Source organism: Vicia villosa, linkage group LG4 (assembly GCF_029867415.1).
Source record: "Vicia villosa cultivar HV-30 ecotype Madison, WI linkage group LG4, Vvil1.0, whole genome shotgun sequence".
In the NCBI taxonomy this organism is placed as follows: Eukaryota; Viridiplantae; Streptophyta; class Magnoliopsida; order Fabales; family Fabaceae; genus Vicia; species Vicia villosa.
The window spans coordinates 153672176-153678264 of NC_081183.1; the positions used below are offsets into that span (position 1 = coordinate 153672176).

The 6089-nt window shown below is 41.6% G+C and overlaps 1 long non-coding RNA gene across 1 annotated transcript; it reads right to left on the reverse strand.

Moving 5' to 3' along the window:
• Positions 1-354: 354 nt before the first annotated feature.
• LOC131595558 (uncharacterized) lies at positions 355-1073 on the reverse strand. Its single transcript, XR_009281944.1, has 2 exons — positions 934-1073; positions 355-829 (listed from the first exon to the last, which is right to left on the reverse strand). It is a non-coding gene; the product is annotated as an uncharacterized LOC131595558 (long non-coding RNA).
• Positions 1074-6089: the final 5016 nt, after the last annotated feature.

Below are 6089 nucleotides of genomic sequence, written 5' to 3' on the forward strand. Positions count from 1 at the left end.
TACAAGGTGAATTGTTTGGAAATTGATTTTAAGTTCATTTGAGAATTAAGATGGGATTCAAATACCATTCATTCAAAGTCAAGGTTTAAGACTATTTGGCTCAAGATTCAAGATTCAAATTCAAGTTCTTTTATGTCCATTTAAAGATACAAACATCCGATTTCTACATGTTCAAGTTCATCATTCAAGATCATTCACCAAACTTACAAAAATTCATACAATCCATTACAAAAAAATCTCAAAGTCCAAGCCCTTTGTTAATTACAACCCATGTTCAAATTACAAAAGCCATAACATCATTCCAAAATCCATACATTCTAATATCCAAATTTCCTTTTAAATATCCATTACACATTCATTCAAAAGTTCCAAATATTCAATACCCATATTATACAAAAGTTCATGTCCATTACAAAAAACCTATATCATATTCATTACAATCCATTAACTTGCAAATACAAACATTCAAGACAAAATCCAATTCAAAGGTGAACAAAGGTCACCGACCCTGCATTTCAAAGCCCATGAATCGGTTCAAGAAGTTTGACAAGAACCGAGCTGCACCGCAAAAACTCTCGCAAACCGGTTCAAACCTGCAACTATAATCAAAACTACAGCAAGAGGAAAAGGTTGAACCGCTTCGGTGAACCACAACTAAACCGACCCTACACTTCTCCAAAAAACGGTAGCAGCAATAGATTCAAGAGATCCCTGCATAACAAAAAGAAATGGAATCCATAACAAACTCTCGCTGAATCTTCACTCTCTTCTCCAATCTTCATCACCTCTTCAACCTCTTGAAGATTCTCTCAGAAAATATCGATTCTCTCTGCAATTCATACACAAAAAAAAAAAAAACTCAGAAAAAGAGATTCTCAGTAAAAGTTCACAACGGAATCGATAACAAAAGGAGAAGCAAAAAACGTAACAAACTTTTCCTCGAGTCTTCATCTTCATCCTCTCTTCAACCTACAACGTAACAACCAGGACCTTCACCGTCTTCAATCATCATCTTCCTCAGAACCTTCAATTTCGCAGAATCTTCATAACCAATCTTCATCATAATAACAGAAAATCCCTAATCTCCATTCAATCTTCGATCTCTGGAGATTCATAAACCTTCACTCTCAATATTCATCACTATCACTCACAAGAAACTCACAGAAAATCAATCAACAAAAATCTTCATCTTCTTATCAGTTCTGCGTCAATCACCAGTATCGATCTTCATCGCACATCTTCGCACCTCGCAACAGTCACGCAACGCTGCATCCTCGAGAACTCTTCACATACATCAATTTTTCGTCTTCGACAGCAATTCAATCACTCTTCAAATACTCTCTGCAACGTCTTCATTACCGCTGTATAAGGTCACGCATCACGTTCTTCACACATCAAGTTCACGGAAACTTCATCTTCACGAGCTTCACGCAACTTAATCATTAGCCGGCATCAGGTTTCGCATCCAACAACAACGACGTAACAGGGAGGAATTTAGAAACGCAAAGGAAGAGACTTAATTCGGAGGAGACGGAGCGTAAGACTCGAAGACGCAAACCTGAGCAACAACCTCCGATCTTCTTTTGCTTCTCACCGCAATCGAAGCCGCGTGGGACGGTCTCCGATAGGAAAGTCTCCATCGCCGTTTTGCCTTTTATCATGTTGCTTGAATCGATATCGGAAAGGAGGACAAGATAAAACAGAGACGAAGAGACGAGAGAATCGTTGTCTCGCGGTCGTTTCGTGGCGGTGACTGGGAGGTTGATCGGAGAAGTTTATCTTCGCCGCCGTCGTGAGAGAGGGAGAGAGGATTTGTTCACGTGAGAGCTCAATAGCCACAAGTTTGTAACCCTAATTTTTCCCCTTTTCATTTAATCTTTCCATTAACATTGCTTTAACTGATTTCATTAGCATTAATTGGAATTACATCGAGATTTGATTTGTGATTAAGGAAAAAATCTGAATAATAATAACTTGGATCAATTTTGGACTTAGAAAAATCTGAATAATCATAATTGGATCTACCTTGGGCCACACGAGTTCCTCATTCACACCCCCCTTAGCCCAATTCACACGTTTTTGTGTGTACAGAAACTGAAAAAAGGAACTTTGGGCCTTGATTCCTCAGCCATGCTCCCAACTGCTAGCCTGTACCTTATTTCTCACTTTTTACCCCCTGAGTCCATTTCAATTTCATGTTAGAGCTAGATTTTCACATAGTTTTCTTCTTATTTTTTCTTAAGAAATAAAATGACATAAAAACAATTACGTTTGTTAGATTTTTAGCATTTATAAAAAGATAATAAAAACATGTACTATTTTCCGTGTTAGATTTAATATTTTGTACATAATTTTGTTCTATTGTCTTAGATAAAAACACCATGAAAAATAATATTCTTGTTAGATTTTGTTCTTAGAATTTAATTAGAATTTTACCTCTATTTTGTTTCATAATTCGATTAAGCAACTTTGTTCGCCTTTCCTTGTTATTTCTAATAAGTGTGATAGCTTGTGCAAGGTACTTTGAGAAAGTTCGATTGGGATTCCATTGCGTTGTGTTCCACTTTATTTGTGGGACACAAACTTATTATTGATCTCTCATCCATCAAGATGTATTCCTGTATTGTCTGGATTGTATTTCTTGCAGGTTGCTTGTGTGGTTGTGTTTGATACGCACCACATAGTGGTTGTGATTTATTTTCACACTGCATCGCTTTGACGCTTATGCTGGACTCCTGGCTCTGCTGGATGTTAGATTACGTGAAGTTTCTTAGTTCTGCTTGCGTTGCTAGCTCACTGCGGATTTGCTATCCGCTCGGTATCCCCTTTGTCCTTTTTACTCTTCTGCGCGTCATATGATGCCATGAGAAGTAGGGTAGGCATGCAACATCATTCTTAACATGAGAAGTAGGGTAGACATTCATCTGGCCAAGCCCTCGAAAGAGGCTCTGTTTTTGTTTGTTTATTATTCCCTGTTTCTTTCTTTTTTACTTTCCGCCTGTCTCGGGTGGCTTTCCCCGTTGACAATAGCTTCGGGTGGCTTTCCCCGTTAGCTAACAGTCTGTGGTGTCCCTGTCTCGGGTGGCTTTCCTCGTTGACAGTAGCTTCGGGTGGCTTTCCCCGTTAGCTAACAGTCTGTGGCGTGTTTATCTCGGGTGGCTTTCCCCGTTGATAGTAGCTTCGGGTGGCTTTCCCCGTTAGCTAAGAGTCTGTAGTGTATCTATCTCGGGTGGCTTTCCCCGTTGATAGCGGCTTCGGGTGGCTTTCCCCGCTAGCTAAAGCACTTCCCCTGTCCCCAGGTCACTACTTCGGTAGTTTGCTTGCTTTACGAGTTGAGCTCGTTTGTGTGGTGCATTTGCATTGTTTACTACTTCGATAGTTTGTTTGCTTCTCGAGCAGAGCTCGATTGTATGATATCTTTGTGACGTTTGTTCATTATTTTTGTATCTGCTATGCCTGTTAGTATGATATCTTTGTGATGCTTGTTCACTATCTTCTTATCTGCTATGCCTGTTAGTATGATATCTTTGCGATGCATGTTCGCATTTTTATTTGTGATGCTTGTTCACACACTTGCACATGTATGCCTGTTACATGTTGTTTGCGATGCCTGTTCGCATTATCATTTGTGATGCTTGTTCACACACTTGCACATGTATGCCTGTTACATGTTGTTTGTGATGCCTGTTCGCATTATCATTTGTGATGCCTGTTCACACACTCACATTCGTGTATGCCTGTTACATGATTGTCTTTCTATCTGCGATGCCTGTTCGTATGATATCTTTGCGATGCCTGTTCGCCTGTTCTTATCTGTGATGCCTGTTCACATGCCATGTTTGCTAGGATCTTTGTGACGCTCCTTGTTTGCATGCTCCCTTAGGGTGCTCGGTTCCGTTTCTCTAGGAGACGCGAATCGAGATAGAAACAGAAACTTTTGGGCCGAACTACGGCGCTCTGATTTCTCCACTGCACATTGGAGGTACGTAGGCACAGGGTACGAACACCCTAGCGAGCGAACTTTTCTCTTTTCCTTTATTTTGTTCGAACTTTTCTCTTTTCCTTTATTTTGTTCGATCTTTTCTCTTTTCCTTTATTTTGTTCGGCCTTTTCTTCTTATCTTATTTTCCTATTATTTGCATGTTTCCTTTTATTTGTATATCTTCCATTGCATGTTTCCCTTTACACATAGCATGATACACACACACACACCCTTATATTAGAAAACTAGCAAGAATGGATCCTGTGGAGTACCACAGACGTGAGGGGTGCTAATACCTTCCCCTCACGTAACAGACACCCTTACCCTTTCTCTGAGACCATTGCTTGTTATTTGGTTTTCTTCGATATTTTCCATTCCTGTATGTAGGATAAATAGATGTTCGATGGCGACTTCATTGTTTTGTTTCGATGAGTTTTCCAGTTGCGTCAGCTGCGCTCTCCGGTGCTGGTACATGTTTGTTGTAGGCGCTGCATGCTTTATGGACAAGAGTGCAAGGTACGTCGACGTGACCTACCTCCGCTACTTCATGGACCTGGATACCGTTCACCAGTGGAACTGGGGGGCAGCTACTCTGGCATACCTCTACCAGTAGCTGAATGAGGCCTCCAACTGGAGGACGAGGCAGTTGGTCGGATCCTGCACACTACTTACGGTACGTTTCATTTTAATTGTTTCGTATTTATTTATGTTTCGTATTTATTTATAATACATTATCGTGTTTCTGTTTCAGAGCTGGATCATCTCCTACTTCTCCCACATCCACGGCTTCCACATCGATCCTGTGTACATTGACGCCATGCCCAGGGCCGCCAGATACGTTCTCCAGAGGGGGAACAATGCGGTGGGATCATACCGTGGATACCTGGACCGCACGATGCACGACGACGTCACCTGGAGGCCATTCAGCGACTACGCTCAGGTTGTCCCCTTCGACGACATTGCTTTATATTCAGGCTGGTTGGCATGCGGGACCAGCATCATGGTCCGGTATCTCTCTGAGCGGTGCATGCGTCAGTTCGGATTCGTGCAGCAGATACCCAGGTCACCCTTTGAGGCTGCTCCCGACACAGTGACCCGAGTGCAGCTCACTGCTATATGGGAGGACTGGCAGCATCATGTGGTACCGCAGGAGTACCGTCGCACTCGGGTCACACAGGACTGGCACAGTGTGGAGGGATACGTCACATGGTTCTACCGGGTGTCACATCCTCTGCTGAGACCCGACGTTCCCGGCGCTCCTAGGCCAGCACACGAGGAGATCCTGGAGAACCAGCAGGCCGAGGATGACCACGCCATTGATCTCATGCCGATCTGCCAGCGGATAGAGATGCTTGGGCGGGACGCGTTGGATCGAGGTGTCGTTCATCAGGGTGGTCCAGAGGCAGTCGCCATGATGGAGATGATCGTCACTGATGCGGGCCGTGCGGCGACATACAGGCGGCAAAGGAGGTCCCAGGGAGAGAGGGTTAGGCACACCCAGTAGTGGTCGGGTTTATTTATTTTTTGTTTTCGGATTGTATCTTTAGCACATTATTTTTATTTGGATTTGGATCGGCTTGTATATATTACTTTTTTTATCATATTAGTTTTTTCTGTTTATATACTTATTTTATTTCCCGGTTTCCTTTAATTAAAAATACGAGACTGTTAAGAAAAACATAAAAAAAACACAATTTCTGCATAATTCGGAAGTTCATTTCCGAAACCCCCCAAAATCTGAACAAAGGTGTTTTCGGAAGTTCATCTCCGAAAACACCCCCCATGAGGTGTTTTCGGATATGCAATTCCGAATTGTAGAAATTTTTTTTTAAAAAAAATGCTTCGGAAGTTCATCCGAAGCAGGGGTAATTTGGGTTTTTCGCTGGGGGTGACCCCCATAGGGAGGTGGCTAAAGAAATTTTCTATAAATAATCAATTCTTTGTTATGTTCTAGCAGCTTTGACAAAGAAGAGTCTTAATAATTTATTTTTTGAATGTGATTTTTTTAATCACATTTGTTTTGATATTCTCAAGTCGTTAAACATTGTTATTTTTAATTGCACCCATGAACATGCTATTCAATTTTGTTATTTTCATTCATATGTTT